Source organism: Rhinolophus hipposideros (genome assembly GCF_964194185.1).
Source record: "Rhinolophus hipposideros genome assembly, chromosome: X".
In the NCBI taxonomy this organism is placed as follows: Eukaryota; Metazoa; Chordata; class Mammalia; order Chiroptera; family Rhinolophidae; genus Rhinolophus; species Rhinolophus hipposideros.
Window position 1 is genome coordinate 90,080,998 of NC_138046.1, and position 17,745 is coordinate 90,098,742.

General features: G+C 38.9%; 1 pseudogene across 1 annotated transcript in view; it reads right to left on the reverse strand.

The window, feature by feature from the left end:
* Nucleotides 1-10,077: 10,077 nt before the first annotated feature.
* LOC308495219 (elongation factor 1-alpha 1-like) overlaps nucleotides 10,078-17,745 on the reverse strand; it is a 110,709-nt pseudogene continuing 103,041 nt past the window's right edge. Inside the window, exons 2-3 of the transcript in view lie at nucleotides 10,946-11,910; nucleotides 10,078-10,566 (exon numbers count right to left, since the gene is read on the reverse strand). The product of the transcript in view is annotated as an elongation factor 1-alpha 1-like (transcript). The remainder of the gene's footprint in view (nucleotides 10,567-10,945; nucleotides 11,911-17,745) is intronic.

The window sequence follows — 17,745 nt, forward strand, 5'->3', positions numbered from 1 at the left end:
TACACTGTTGGTGGGAATGCAGACTGGTGCAGCCATTATGGAAGGCAGTGGGGCAGTTCTTCAAAATATTACGAATAGAAGTACCATATGACCCAGCAATCCCTCTCCTGGGTATCTACCCAAAAGATCTGAAAACATTTATACATAACATTTATACTTGTGCTCCAATGTTCATTGCAGCTTTGTTTACGGTGGCCAAGACATGGAAACAACCAAAATGTTATTTGATAGATGAATGGATAAAGAAGTTGTGTTGTATATACACTATGAAATACTATTCGTTGGTAAGAAAAGATGATATAGGAACATTTGTGACAACATGGATGGATCTTGAGAGTATGATGCTAAGTGAAATAAGTCAGACAGAAAAAGCAGAGAACCATATGATTTCACTGATATGTGGTATGTAAACCAAAAACAACAAAAGAACAAGGCAAACAAATGAGAAACAAAAACTGATAGACACAGACAATAGTTTAGTGGTTACCAGAGGGTAAGGGGTTGGGGGTGGGAGATGAGGATAAGGGGGATGAAATACATTGTGATGGAAGGAGAACTGACGCTGGGTGGTGAATACACAATGGGATTTATAGATGATGTAATACAGAATCGTACACCTGAAATCTATGTAATTTTACTAACAATTGTCATCCCAATAAAATAAAACAAAAATTAAAAAAAAGAAATCTTGCAGCTTCTGCTTTCATGGAATTCTGAGACCCCACTGTGTAGAACCCAGGGCTAGGCTGCTGAATGATGAGAGACAGGAGGCTCAATCGCCTTCATTGCCCTGCCAAACACCAGATATGTGCGTGAGGCTGTTTAGATCATCCAGCCTTTAGCTAACCTGACAGCAAAGGTTAGAGGAGCCTGCCTAGACAGACGAACTGCCCAAGCAACCCACAGAATCAAGGTGAAAGGATTGGTTGCTTTAAAACACTAAGTTTTGGGATTTTTTAACACTCAAAAGCTAATGTATGCATCCGTTTCTTCATTGTGCTGATAACCCACATCATTCAAGTAAATCATACTTCATGTTTTATAGTTTCTTGAATCAAGTGTCAAGGAAGTGTATTTTTTTCCTGTCTTAATTTTTGTTTTAATATTTTCTTTTAGATATTTTTGGGGACAGAGCCCCAGAGAGCATTTTCCAGGCTCTTGGCCTCACATTGAAAGGTTCTGTCTCGGGTAGTAGATGGCCGTCAGCTGTGGCTGGTTGGTTGTCAGCTGTGACCGTTGAGCCATTGGCCACTGATACAACTGCCGCGGCTACGGAGTGGAGCTGAGAAGAGTGGAGGAGAGTGGAGGAGAGTTGAGGAGAATCGGTTGGTTGGCAGGAAAACAGACAGCAGGTCGCACGTCGTGTAAACCCAGCCTCCAGTGAGACCATAGTGGTATGACTTCCCTACCTATGGCTCCGTGGGTGTTTTTTTTTTTTTTTTGGCCTAGCCATATCCTGCATTCTTATGTGGGGAGCGGGAGCAGAGACCCCGCACGACAATATTGAATCTTCAAAAGGCAATTTATAGAACACATTTTTAGATATGCAAGTGTATGTACAGCTCTTTTCAGGACATCTGCTTTGAAAAGAACTGTTGGTAGAGCCCTTTATTTTTACCAACAATCTTCACTTCTCCTGGCCACATCTCAAAACATTCAACTAAGATCTGTACATATGGATCAAGGTGGCACTAAAGTGGATGGGGATTGGGGGTGAGCACGTAGCTCCACTGTAAGTTAGGACACAGCCATGACTTTTTTTCTTAGTTTGACTCCAGCCTGGGGCTTTCTAAATAAACACTACAGAAACATCTCCCCAACTGACACAGTGAAGAAAATGAAGCAGAATGCATATATTCTGGATCTGGAGCATGGCAGATGAACAAGCTGAAAACTCCTACTCCCTTCAGAGGCTCTATGGATTTATTACTCATAGCTATTCGTTTCCATGAAATTTAAAATTTGATACAAACTAACTCTCAACAAAAATGAGCTTATAGAAAATGTCCATATTTGGCTGATTAGGTGCTGAAGACACATGTACTTTCAACATCCAGTGATCCAATCTTGTAATCAAGTTTGATATTGAGTTCAATGAGATTGTACCAAGTGTGAACCTGGGCTCTGCAGCCCAGCAAAACACTAAGGTGGACAATATTTGAGTGTTGTCTTGCATGCCTCTACTATCTCTCAGAAAGGAAGGATGGAGGGGATTATTATCTTTTATAGATTTAGTGCCTGTAATTACAACTTGGTCAGTCAAGATCTTTTCTTTTTATCATTTAAGTACACTTCAAAGATAAGTGGAAAGTCTTTAGAATATAAAGTTTGCAGTGAGCTGTTTCATCTTCTTTATTGGTTTCTGAGGCTACTTAGCTTACTTTTTTTCCTCTTTTTCTCCATCAAGCTTCTCTAACAAGAAATAGGAAACAAAAATAATCATGCTCAATGACAACAGCATTTAGTTAACAATAATCATCAACTAAAGAGCACTCTTGTTCCATTCAAACTCTAAGAGGGACAAAAGATGAAAAGAAAACAATAATCAATAGTATTTACCTTTTAGGAACCATTGTTGACCCTAAGTTAATCAATAAATTTGAATGTCAAATTATCCCATTCTCTAAGCATTCAGCATAACTGAGATTTAATAATCTAGTCTCAATGTTTTCCACCTAAACATATGCTCATAAAAGTCCCATCCAAAGGAAAATAAGTTGTAGCATGTTGAATTTTCTTAAAAACTGCTGCTGACTTATAATCAGCCTGTTCAATTCTCTTCTCAGGCTTTCAGCCCATAAGATAGTAAGCACATCTGCTTCTATACTGAAATGGGATATCAGTTCCCACATATTCCCAGAGGAATCCAGGGGAATTTGTCCAAGTGTTTACCAGAATTTCCTAGTGGGCACCTTCTTCCAAATAAATGAAAATCCCCTCTCTAGGGCTTTCTGAAAGGCAAAATTTCAATTAACTACTCTTTGCCAGAGCATGTATCAGATGAAGCTTTACATCCTGTCTCTTGTACGTATAAGTGTGTACCTGAGTTAATTAGGTAGACACTCTGAAGAAAGTCTTGCCTAAACTCACTGTGGTCTCCTGGAGATAATTGCAAGCCTCCATCTGATGCCTGGGGCAAAGATGGACGATAGGCATCCACAGCAGCAACTGTCTATTTGCTTTAACAGGCAAACTAGCACACTAACAACCCTGTTTGCCCCCAAAGACACATTAGTACGATATCTCCCAAAATTAAAGATAACCTTTAAAAATAGCAACAATAGTGTTGGTAATTATAGTAGTAGCTGACATTGACCTCTTATAATATGTCAGGCTCCATGCTAAATGCTCTATAGCATTTACAGTAGCTTTTAATTTAAATATCACAATAATCATTATTCCAAACACCCTTTATTAAAAACAACAGAAAACTGGTTAAAAGGACTGCTATCAATCAATACAATTGAATAAAATTACTATAGATTGATTACATCCTCCCAAAATTCATATGTTAAATCTTAATGCCCAAAGTGATAGTATTTGAAAGTGGGGCTTTGGGAGGTGATTAGTCATGAGGGCTTTGCCCTCATGAATGGGATTATTGCCCTTACAAAAGAGACCCCCAAGGAGCTCCCTTGCCCCTTCTGCCATGTGAGGACACAGCGAATAGAATGCTATCTATGAACCAGGAAGCGAGCTCTCATCGGGCACCAATTCTGCTGCTACCTTGATCTTGGACTTCCCAGCTTCCAGAATTGTGATAAATAAATGTCTGTTGTTTATAAGCCACCCAGTTTATAGTATTCTGTTATAATAGCAGCCCAAATAGACTAAGACAAAAATGTACTGGGCTTCTACTCAGTCCACATAGAAATGGGCAAGATAAGCATCCCTGTTGTTCATCATCTTATTGAAAAATGACAATATTGAACATATACTTTCCCAAGGAGAAAAATACAATCAAGTATGTGTTGATTGTATGACAGATTTGGGAGGAAGAAAGTGAAATTAACAGGGAGGGAACGGAGGGTTCAAAGAAGGGGATGTTCTGGTTATCTGTTGCTTCATGCCAAACCATTCTGAGGCTTACAGGCTTAAAAGAACAACAATAATCTATTTTGTTTATGAAAAATCTGAAATTTGGCTATGGCTCAGTGGGGACAGTTTGTTTTCACTCCATGTGGTACCAACTGGGATGGCTTGACCTGGGTTGAGCATCTAATTTCCAAGATGGCTCACTCTTAAAACTGGCAAGTTGGCACTGACTATTGGTTCATTTTCATGTTGGCCTCTTCCATGGGGTGGCTTGGTCTTCCTCACAGCGTGGTGGCTGGGTTACAAGAGTGATCATCCCAAGGGACAAGAAGTAGAAGCTGACAATTTCTTAAGGCCTGAGCTCAGAAACAAGTATAACATCACTTCTGTAATATTCAATTGGTCAAGCAGTCACAAAGCCTAGATTCAAAGGGATGTGACTTTGGGGCGGCTGGTTAGCTCAGTTGGTTGGAGCGTGGTGCTGATGGCACCAAGGTTGCCAGTTTGATCCCTGCATGGGCCACTGTGAACTGCGCCCTCCTTAAAAAAAAAAAAAAAAAAAGGAAGTGACATAGATTTTACTCAACTGTAGCAGTGTCAGAAAGAACATGGGGGAAACGCTTTAAAATTACAACAGGGACAGAGAAAGGGAATGCTGAAAATGAGAAAGAGAAAATTTGCCTGTTTTGCTAAAACCAGTATTTAAGAAAATTTTATTGAGGGCAGTTCAACCTGGATTTTTTAAAAAACTTTTATTTATTTTAAGTGTGTTTTTCCAGGACCCATCAGCTCCAAGTCAAGTAGTTGTTTCAATCTAGTTGTGGAGGGCGCAGCTCACACTGGACCATGTGGGGATCGAACTAGCAACTCTGGTGTTATGAGCATCGTCCAACCGAGCTAACCAGCCACCCCAACCAGGATTTTTCTTAAACATTGCTACTGATTTTCAGTCAGCCTGCCCAAATCTTTTCTCAGGAAAGGTCACTTAATCTCTTTAAGCCTCAGTTTTACCATCTGTAAATTAGGGATAACAATATTTCCCTTCTAGTGAAGATTATAAAGACAACCTAACTATAGTCACTGAACATATACTGGGGGATGCCAAAAAAAATGCACACAAGTGGACACTTTGGTCAACGTTGCCCAAGCAGTAGTTCGCCATAATCAGAAGTGTCTGGACACTGATGGTAACCACTTTGAGCACCTCGTGTAATTGCAGAAGTGAAACATGACTTGTATTCATCTTTTGTTATCGGTATATATTGAGTATTACAATTTTAATTCAGTTTTCCTTTCTTAAAATATGCATACATTTGTTTGGCACCCTCTGTATATTTTCAGGCCTGCTTTTCCAATTTGAACTAAGCTGGCTGTCTGGGGAAGTTGGTCATAAGACAATTTGAAAGGAGGGCTGAGAGCAGTAAGAATCCCTGTTGTTCATCATCTTATAAAAAAATGACAATATTGAACATACACTTTCCCAAGGAGTAAAAAGTATGATAGGAGTAAAAAGGAAGGTTGATAGCAATATTTCATCATAAATGCCAGTAAGACTATTATTCTGATTCTAAGTGGTTTGCTCAAGTTAGATTACTTACAAATATACTCAATAATTTCATCCTGTCACCTCAGGCCCAACATTATGGTTTTCCAATGAGAATAAGATATTAAGAGGTCTTAGGAAGATTAAAATGTGATAGTGACACTTTTCTAACATTAGATGATTTTCTTCACTAGTTAAAAAAGTAAGTCATTAATTTATCCTGGAGCATATTTTAAAATCACCTCCAAGCACTGCATCAGAATATGAATAAATATTTTCAGAATGGAATACAACCAAATAATCCATTTGCTGCCATTTCCCAAGTTAAAACATTTATCCCTCTAGTTTTTGTTTTGATCTTTTTTTGTATGCTATTCAGCTTAGCATCCGAATAAACATTTTTAGTAAGAATTGTCTTTATAGTTTCTGGTTCTATGCTTAATACAATATCCAAAACTTATCTGATAAATGCAGCAAAAACTTGATAACATTCTTACAACTCAAAATTGTGAGTCAGGACCTTCTAAATTAGTATAAATAAACAGGAAGGGGGAAAGCATATAAATATGGAACATGACCTAAAAGTCAAGCTATTCCACATCAAGCCAGATAAAGATACAGTGAAGAAATATTACAAATAATGTCATCATTTTCTTTGTTGTGCACCTATTATTATTATTTAACTAGTAATGTATACTTTTTTCATTTTATTCATATAAATGAATCTTTTAATTTAAAAATTGTTCATCCTTGTGTGTGTCATTATCCCACTAGATTCCAAGAGTTTGAGAAAAATGATACATATGGTAATGACATAGACACTGAGCTAGATTGCAGCCAAGATAGTGTAAATGAGAAGACAGCTAAAGACAGAGCCCACATAAAAGTGACAAAGAAGAGTCAAAGAAGGAAACAGGAAGGAGAGGTCAGAGATGTAAAAGGAAATACAGAAGAGGGGTGGCTGGCTGGCTCAGTTGGTTGGAGCGCGAGCTATTGGCAACAAGGTTGCTCTTTGGGTTCCCACCTGGGATGATGGGCTGCACCCCTTGCAGCTAGGATTGAGGACAATGACTGGACTTGGAGTTGAGCTGCTCCCTCCACAGCTGGATTGGGGGACAGCAACTTGACTTGGAGCTGATGGGCCCTGGAGGGACACACTGTTCCCCAATATTCCCCAATTAAAAAAAAGTAAATTATGTTTTTGAAAAAAGGAAATACAGAAGAAAGTATTTTCATGGGATCTAAGGGAAGCAAGAGTTTAAAGAAACTTTGCTGATCACAAAAAGGGATCAACAATGTCAAATTCTTCACAAGTTACATGGGAGAAATTGAGAGGACTTATTAAAAAAAGAATCAGTTCTTGAGATGATTATGCTAAGCAAAATAAGTCAGACAGAAAAAGGCAAGAACCATATGATTTCACTCATATGTGGGATATAAAACAGGAAGCAACAAATGAATAATACAAACAAAAACTCATAGACACAGACAACAGTATGGTGGTCACCAGAGGGAAAGAGAGGTAGGAAGGAAGTAGAAAAAAATAAAGGGGTTCAAATATATGGTAATAGAAGGAGATTTGATTTTGGATGATGAACACACAATGCAATACATAGAAGATGTATTATAGAATTGTACACTTGAAATCTATATAATTTTATTACCCAATGTCACCCCAATAAATTTAATTTTAAAAAGACAGAATCAGTGAACTCAATAAGAGCAGTTTCAACAGAGTGGTGAGGCTAGGAAACCTTTTGCTTGGGTTGAGGTGTAGGAGGGAATAAGGCAATAGAAACACTGAGTACAGAATACTCTTTCCAGATACTTGGCAGAAAATGGAAGGTGAAAGATGTTAGCTAAAAGGATATATAGTATCAAGAGGTTTTCTGTGTGTGTGTGTGTGTGTGTGTGTGTGTGTGTGTGAGAGAGAGAGAGAGAGAGAGAGAGAGAGAGAGAGAGAGAGATTCCTAACATGAAAATAAATGAATTGTTTAAATACTGACTGAAATTGGTTAGTATAAAAAGAGTGTTTACAAGATGGCCTCAGGGTTTTTTTGAAAATTAATTTGGGGAAGGTATTCAATAATGTTGTAAAGATTTTGTTGGGTATCTGATGGACATGCGTCCTATTTGGGAGACCACCTCAGGGATACTGTGGATACCTGATCATGGCATTGTACACCAGAAGCTAAACATTAATGAATGCCAACTATAATTTTATATATATAATGTGATGGTTCAGTGTGAGGTCGGAGGGATAGTGGATGGGGGGAGGGGGGTTAAAAAAAAAAGAGTGTTTAAAGGAGGGATTATAAAGCAAAGATTTGAAGAGGCTAGAAAAGATGAGATCCAGATCTTGATGCAGATATAACCTCAGATAGAAGGGAAACTTTTCAGAGTGATTTGAGACATATAGGAAAGAAGTACTAGAAATGCAGTTTTTAAGAGTTGTAGTTGATAAAACAATATTGGCCATACGTTGATAACTCTTGAAGCTGGATGATATGTACATGAGTGTTCACTTTATATTTCGTCTAGTTTTGAATATGTTTTAAATTTTCCATAATACAATAGTTGAAAAATAGCAACAAAGAATTTTGGGTAAAAGACTGCTATATTACTCAGAAGAAGTCCTTAGTTTCTCTGTCACATAGGAGAAAATTGTACCTGCTGAAAGTTAAGGTTGTGGGTTGAGGACTTAATAAGAATGGTAAAAGTTTGAAATAGCTGTTCTAGAAACAGGATAATGAGTGACCCAGGGACCAACCAGTTAGTGACCTAATTGAGGTTGGAGGTCTTGTATTTCCACTGGCAAATATTTGTGTGTTCTAAGATTTTCTCTAGTACCTCTCAGAAGTCTAAATGTAGGAGCCATTGGGAAGATCCATATTTGATTGATTGATTGATTGATTGATTGGTTTTAAAAGACTTTATTGGGGAAGGCGAACAGGACTTTATTGGGGAACAGTGTGTACTTCCAGGTTTTTTTCCAAGTCAAGTTGTTGTCCTTTCAATCTTAGTTGTGGAAGGCACAGCTCAGCTCCAGGTCCAGTTGCCGTTGTTAGTTGCAGGGGGTGCAGCCAACCATTCCTTGCGGGAGTCGAATCAGCAACCTCGTGGTTGAGAGCCTGCGCTCCAACCAGCTGACCCATCCAGCAGCTCAGCTCAGCAGACGCTCAGCTCAAGGTGCTGTGTTCAATCTCAGTTGTAGGGGTCAGAGCCCACCATCCCTTGCGGAAGTCTAGGAATTGAATCAGCAGCTTTGTGGTTGAGAGCCCACTGGCCCATGTCAGAATCGAACCAGTAGCCTTCGGCATTAGGAGCAGGGATCTCCAACCGCTTGAGCCACCGGGCTGGCCCCTATAATTTATTTTTGGTGCTCTGGTGCAACTAAAGACAAAGAGAAGCATCAATAAGAGAGATTTAATCTGAGGGAGCATGCTGTTTTACCCCTCATGAAAAAGCTACTGTGGCTTTTCTAAAAAGTCAGAAAATACTTCAGTATAGAAGTCTTAGGGTTTTGAGTTAGAGTTTGAGAAGAAAGACAGAGATACTAATTTGAGAGATAAGATTTTTTTTCTTTAAAAAGAATCTCATGCAATGTCATATAATACTGCTCATAAATATTTACAACGAAATTAAATGATAGTCAAATAAAATAATCCAAATGCACTTTCAGAAATATATATATATTTTTCTCATTAAACTTTTTTTAATGGGTCTCCATGACAGATTTTTGGTCAAGTTATTTCCATTAAAGAGTATTGATTTTAATTATTAAAAACTAATAATTATTTATGGTGGCCAAGACATGGAAACAACCAAAATGTCCTTTGATAGATGAATGGATAAAGAAGTTTTGGTATATATACACAATGGAATACTATTTGGCGGTAAGAAAAGATGAAATAGGACCATTTATGACAACATGGATGGATCTTGAGATTATAATGCTAAGCGAAATAAGTCAGACAGAAAAAGCAGAGAACTATATGAATTCACTGATATGTGGTATATAAACCCCAAACAACAAAAGAACAAGACAAATAAATGAGAAACAAAAACTCATAGACACAGATAATAGTTTAGTGGTTACCAGAGGGTAAGGGGAGAGGGGGGGTGGTAGATGAGGGTAAAGGGGATCAAATATATGGTGATGGAAGGAGAACTGACTCTGGGTGGTGGACACACAATGTGATTTATAGATGATGTAATACAGAATTGTACGCCTGAAATCTATGTAACTTGACTAACAATTGTCACCTCGATAAACTTTAATTTAAAAAAAAACAACAAAAAACTAATAACTCAAAAACTGCCCCTCACACAACATGGTCCACAAAACATTCTTCTTTCCTTCTGAAGGTTTTACGATGCATTATAATTATTAACCAATCTTTTACTATTAAACTTAAATGGCCAATTGAGACAAACAGTTCTGAGACCATTCTTCCACCACTGATTAAGACTGGGGTGGCAGGTATTGGGGATAATATTCATTTGGCCTTCTGTGGTTTCTGGCAGACTTGGTGACCTTGCCAGTTCCAGCTGCCTTCTTGTCCACTGCTTTGATGACACCCACAGCAACTGTCTGTCTCATGTCACGAACAGCACAACGGTCCAGAGAAGGGTAGTCAGAGAAGCTGTCAACACACATGGGCTTGCCAGGAACCATATCAGTGATGGCAGCATGACCAGATTTCAAAAACTTGGGGCCATCTTCCAGCTTTTTCCCAGAATGACAATCAATCTTCTCCTTCAGCTCAGCAAATTTGCAGGCAATGTGAGTTGTGTGACAGCCCAGCCCAGGTGCGTTTCCGGCACTGATTTAGAGTTGATGGTTCAGGATAATCACCCGCATCATGAAGCCAGCTACTTCCACTGGTGGATCATTTTTGCTGTCACCAGGCAAATTGCCACCACAAACATCTTTGACAGACACATTCTTAACATTGAAGCCCACATTGTCCCCAGGAAGAGCTTCACTCAAAGCTTCATGGTAGGGGCAGCCGGATATCTCAGTTGTTTAGAGTGCAAGCTCTGAACAACAGGGTTGCCTGTTCGATTCCCACTGTCCGACTCCACAACTAGATTGAAGACAACGAGCTGCCACTGAGCTTCCTGAGGGGCGGCCAGATGGCTCAGTTGGTTAGAGTGCAAGCTCTCAGCAACAAGGTTGCTTGTTCAATTCCCACCTGGGATGGTGGGCTGTGCCACCCTGCAACTAAAGATTGAAAACAGCAACTGTACTTGAAGGTGAGCTGTGCCCTCCACAACAAGATTGAAGGTCAATGACTTGGAGCTGATGGGCCCTGGAGAAACATACTGTTCCCCAATAAAAAAATTTAAAAACAAATAAACAACAACAAAACAAATTTATAAATAAAATTTTTAAAAGCTTCATGGTGCATTTCAACAGAATTTATTTCAGTTGTAACATTGACTGGAGCAAAGGTGACCACCATGCCGAGTTTGAGAACACCAATCTCCACTCAGCCTACAGGGATAGTACCAATACCACCAACTTTGTAGACATCCTTAAGGGGCAGACGCAACAGCTTGTCAGTTGGATAAGTTAGTGGCAGGATGCAATACAGAGATTTCAGCAGCATGGTTCCTCTGGCATTGCCATCTTTTTGGGTGACTTTCCATCCCTTCAACCAAGGCATGTTAGCACTTGGCTCCAGCACGTTGTAACTATTCCAACCAGAAATTGGCACAAATGCTATTATGTCAAGGTTGTAGCCAATTGTCTTAATGTAGGTGCTGACTTCCTTAGTGATTTCCTTGTATCTCTTCTGGCTATAAGGCAGCTCAGTGGAATCCATTTTGTTAACACCAACAATTAGTTGTTTCACACCCAGTGTGCAAGCCAGAAGGGCATGCTCATGGGTCTGCCCATTCTTGGAGATACTTGCTTCAAGTTCACCAACACCAGCAGCAATAATCAGAATAGCAAGTGAGCCTGAGATGTGCCTGTAATCATGTTTTTGATAAAGTCTCTATGTCTGGGGGCATGAATGATTGTCACATAATACTTGCTGGTCTCGAATTTCCACAGGGCGATATCAGTGGTGATACCACACACACATTCAGCTTTCAGTTTATCCAAGACCCAGACATACTTGAAGGAGCACTTTCCCATCTCAGCAGCCTCCTTCTCAAATTTTTTGATAGTTCTTTTGTCGATCCCACCATATTTATAGATCAGATGACCAGTAGTGGTAAACTTGCCAGAATCCACATGTCCAATGACAACGATGTTGATGTGTGTCTTTTTCTTTCCCATTTTGGTTAGATTTAGTGGAGGTTTTCACTACACCTGTGTTCTGGAAGCAAAAAAGGCAAAAATATATTTAGATTTTCAACCAAACGTGCTTTTAAGTATTTACAAATTATGTATACTAAAAAACTAATGTTGATCTAGAGGCAAAGTCATTTTAGATAATGACCTCTTAATTTAGCAGTCTTTATGCTATCTCCACCAATGGGTTTATTTTCCATCCCAGACTTCTAACTGTTACTCTAACTCAGATCTAAATGTACTTTTAATGGAGATTAATTGTTGTACATATTATACACTCTTTACCAATATCCTCATAGCCTAATAGTCCCTTGCAGCAGAAATGACCTACAGTCCATTTGGGACCAGTAACCATTGACAAAAATCTTATAAATTTACCATCTACTCATCCCTAAATTGTGTTTGTATTTTGCAAACTGGACGCATGGGTTTAAATATTGTGGGCAGTTGGTTACCAGTAACCAACACTTCAGCTGCAAAATAATGCTTCATTAATCAAAGATGTAAGATAAGGTTTAATATCACTAGGAAAAAGGAGGCCAGTGCTAACAGCAAGATGGAGGTTAGTGAAAACCATGGTGCACTGTAACTAGTTTGTATATATGCAAATTTATTTTCTCAATATGGGCTTAATTGTATCATTCAAATGGTAGACTTGTCAGTAGTTTCTAATTTGCACTATAAATTTCTAGAGGCTGAGAGGCATCTGTCAAACTCCCTTTGAATTAAAACCAGCACATCATGGAATGATACAATGTTATTGACCATTCAGGTAACTACAGACTGGAAAAGTCAAAACAACGCTACTGTAGTTGACAATTGTAAAAGTTTGACAGAATAATAAAAACCATCTTTATAAAGGCATCAAAAAACTTAAAAAGGAGTGAAAATTTACAGAGCCTGTATCGGGTGAGGGCAGAGGTCCCAGAAGTTAAGAACACTGCTTGGACCTTGTTTCCTCTGGGGGTGTTTTCCCATTTCAGAAGAGGATACTAAGTAGTTGAAATGTTGTGTAGAACTTTTAACAGTTTTGCAGGATTGAGTAGACAGGGATTAAAGTCCTGGGACTGCTGAAGGTAGGACGAGGGTGAGCAGGGGCTAAAGATTCTCATTTAGGGGTGGGATTCTAAAAGCATGTACTCTAGTAGAAGAGTGGACCTAAAGAAAATGTCTATCAGTGAGACTCCAGCTCAGATTTAAACCATTATCTCAATCCCTGGATTTAGATTGAAGAGATCCCTAATTGCTAGTGTCAACAAGCACTTGATGGAAACAAACATAAATCCCTTTTGGAGGAAGAGAACATTAATTTCTCTGAACAATTTTTCAAAAACAATATCCAGAACACACACAAAACTAAGTACACACCAAAGAAGATAAGATAAATGATTAAAAACCAAGAGAAACATGGTCACTCTTCAACTAAACTCAATACAACAAACAGCTCAGGACAGAGACTGCTTATCTTCTCAGCCCAAGCAAGCTGCCTTGCAAAAGAGGTTAAGAATAGATTGCAATTCTTTGCAAGGTCTCTGTTTTCTCCCTTTGTTGCTGTCAATTAGACAAAAGTAAATCAGTTTATCAAGGAATTTCCTAAGGCTCAAATTCTCTGGTTGACTAGGTGAGATGTGAAGACTCCAGCACCACCGAGGGAAGAAGGCAGAGCAAGTAAGAGGTGGCTAATGATTAGATGGTAAAAAGGTTGAGAAGAGGAAAACGTTATCACTGTTCTAGTGCCTCACAGAGTCTCATGTCAAAACCCTCTTTTCCCCAATTTGAGTTCTTACTGCCATTTCCCCTATAAGCCATCCTTAAGAAAAATAGTATAATAGGTGTCATGATCTCTGGTGTCCTCATCCCCCTTTCTGCTTGTCACCCCTAAATATTAAATGTTATTGTATATTTTTACTTCTCTGGAGAATCCTAGTACAACCACGGTTTAGTAGGCTCAACCTCCATAATCACATAAGCCAAGTCCAATAAATCATATATATATATAAAATATGATCAATATATACAATAATTAACATATAGCAAACAGGATACCTATATATCTATATCTAATTCTATCTATACATCTATATTCTATTGTGGTTTTTTTTCCCTCTGGAGAACCATAACTAATACAACTATTGTTTAGTAGAATCATCTATTTGAATTGAAGAAGGTATTCTGAAGATATATTAAAATATGAGTTCCCCTGGACTAGGGATTCTCAACTACTATGTTTGAAGAACTACCATTTTCTTTTATAAATTCATATGACAAAGTATTTTAGTCAAAGACTCTTCTACCCTCTGGGATATCTTGTTGAACAAGATAGAGAAGGCTCTTGTTCTTGTGGAGCTTGCATGCTTGTATGGGGGAGAGGTAAACTTCTTAGATCACCAGAGTAGAAGTGGAGCATGGAGTGGAGGGGGATGAAGAAATATATGGGAACCATTGGAAAAAAGGCAATTTTTTTATGCTCCTAAATCCCCTTATATTTGGAAGGGCTATAGACATTGGGGTGTGAATGTGCATCAGGTGATCCTATATTTGGTAGAAATGAGAGATGGATAGATTTATCACAAAGTAGTAGATTCAGGGCCTTTCTCTGATTAAGGCAGGTTGCAAATAGATATTACATACTGAGTTGAAATCAAAGCTCTATATTTCCTCCAATGCCACTGTTTGATATTCTTCTGTTTATGTTATTAGCATTTAAAACCTACAAATCTGGAAATATCTGGGATCAAAATGGCGGCGTGAATGAGTCTCTGTAAAGCTCCCCTGGAATTTACAACTAATTGAAAAACTATAACTCCACAAAGGACTCCCTGCACAGCAGACAGGCAAGACGAAGAGGCCCACTACTGAAGTCACCTAAAGGTGGGTGAATTGCGTGAGCGGGGTAGGAGGGAAGAGAGAAGTGTGGAGACGGAGCCCAGCAGGTGTAGGACACAGACCTAGCCCAGAGCTCCAAGCTGACTGCATCCTGGAACTACCGCAGCTGCGGGAAAGGGAAGAACTCGGATTGCTAGGGCTCCGCTTATGGCCCATAGAGCTGAGGGGGCAGAATATAACACTGCTGAACCCAACGATCACGGCAGAGAACTCAAAGAAAAGACTGAGGGAAGAAGGCTGAAAACAGTGGTTTAACCCCTCACTGCCGAGCAGAGAATGGAAGCCTTAGGCACTGAGACTAGCCGCCCCCTTCCTACCCTCCCAGAGCTCGCCCCGCACCCACCTGCATAGTATTAGAAGCAGAACAGTAGCAGTGTCAGATCAAAAGAACAGAATATTTGCTGTTCTGAGAACTGTGGACCGCAGACACAGATTCCCAGACCAACTAGTTTCAGCAAAGGGGAGGGAGCTATGGAAGAAGGAATGACTGTGGTGGTCGCTGCATTGGTCTGGGCCACCTCTCACAACTCACCCCGCCCCTGGCCCCACCTATCTGGGCAGATCCCTGCAGGAGTAACATAACTGCTGAAACATACGGGCTCTGAATCTGGTGCAGGAAGAGCTTTGGAAATTCAAAAGCTTTCCACATACCCACACAGCACTGTGCCCTGTGACCCAGGTGAACTAATAACAGAGGAGAAGCCCATCTCCCAGTGAATCCCCACATTGTGTGAGAAGCTGGAATAGCGCAGAAAAAACATAGCACTACCGTGTGAGAGACAAAAAAAAAGGCTGAAGTCAGAGAGAAAATAAAACATTCTACCAACAAGTACTGGAAAACAAAAGAAAGACCTCTTCCTATCAACCTGTTGCAGAAGCCACTCCTGTAGATGTCAAGGAAGAGAAATAATAAATCAGTAATTGCCACGAATAACCAAGGAAACAAGATAGCAAAGAAAGAAACTGAAAAGTCTCCAGAAAAGGAACTTAAATACATGGAAACATGTGCCTTAAATGACAGAGAATTCAAGATTGCAGTTCTGAAAAAACTCAACAAGATGCAAGGAAACACAGAAAAACAGTTTAATGAACTCAGAAACACAATCAAACAACAACATGAGCATTTTACGAAAGAGACTGAAATTTTTAAAAAGAACCGAATAGAATTTCTGGAGATAAGAACTCAATAGAAGAAATTAAGAATGAAATAACCAGATTAGGTAATAGAGATGACCAGATGGAGGAAAGAATCAGTGACATCAAAGATAGAAACATTGAAATGACACAGATGGAAGAAGAAAGAGATTTGAGACTTAAAAGAAATGAAAGAACTCTACAAGAACTTTCTGACGCCATCAGAAAGAGCAATATAAAAATAATGGGCATACCAGAAGGAGAAGAAAGAGAGAAGGAAACAGAGAATATATTCAAACAAATACTCGATGACAAAATCCCAAACTTGTAGAAACAACTGGATCCTCGAATCCAAGAAGTAAATAGAACACCTAATTACCTCAATCCCAACAGGACTTCTCCAAGGAACATTGTATTGAAGCTTTCTAAAATCAACGACAAAGAAAGAATTCTGAAGGCTGCCAGGGAAAAGAAGACGGTAACCTACAAAGGAAAGCCCATTAGATTATCATCAGATTTTTCAGCAGAAACGCTACAAGCCAGGAGGGAGTGAAATCAAATATTCAAACAATTCAAAGAGAGAAATTATGAGGCAAGAATAATATATCCAACAAAGATATCCTTTAGATATGAAGGAGGAATAAAGACTTCCAGACATACAAAAGGTGAGAGAATTGTCTAATACACGACCTGCACTACAAGAAATACTAAAGGAGGCTATTCGACCACCATCAACAGGGACAATTTCTGGCAACCTAAACATAAAAAGGGGGAGAGTAAAGGCCTGAACCGGAATATGGGAATGGAGAAAGTAAGCGTGCTGAAGAAAATGGAATACTCTAAATATCAAACTTTCTTTTACGTAAACTTAAGGGTAACCACTCAAAAAAAATCCAGAACTGAAATATATACTGTAATAAAAGAACAAACACAGGGAAAAATCATAGAATACCACCACACATAGAAAATCATAGAAAAACAAAAAGGCAAAGAAACACTGGAGACACAGCCTTACCAGAAAACTAAAGATAGAAAGACAGGAAATCCTCACATATCAATAATCACCCTAAATGTAAATGGACTGAACTCACCAATAAAAAGGCACAGAGTAGCAGATTGGATCAAAAAACTAAACCCAACTATATGCTGTCTACATGAGACACATCTCAGCTACAAGGACAAGCATAGACTCAAAGTGAAAGGGTGGAAATTGACACTCCAAGCAAATGGTATCAAGAGAATATCAGGTGTAGCTATAATGATATCAGATGAAACAGACTTGAGAATGAAAAATGTAACAACAGACAAAGATGGACATTTCGTAATGGTAAAGGGGAATATACAACAAGAAGACATAACAGTCATCAATATTTACGCCCCCAATCATGGAGTACCGAAATATACCAAGCAATTACTAACAGAACTAAAGGGAGAAATTGACCAAAACACAATTATACTAGGGGACTTAAATACATCATTGACAGCTGTGGATGATCATCCAAACAGAAAATAAATAACGAAATAGCAGCCCTAAAAGACACATTAGATGAGATGGATATAATTGACATATATAGAACATTTCGTCCTAAAACATCAGACTATACATTCTTTTCGAGTGTACATGGAACATTCTCAAGGATAGACCATATATTGGGACATAAAATCAGCCTCAGCAAATTTAAGAAGATTGAAATCATACCAAGCATATTCTCTGATCACAAGGCTTTGGAATTGGATATCAACTGCAAAAAGAAAGGAGGAAAAAACACAAATACATGGAGATTAAACAACATACTTTTAAAGAACGACTGGGTCAAAGAAGAAATTAGAGGAGAGATCA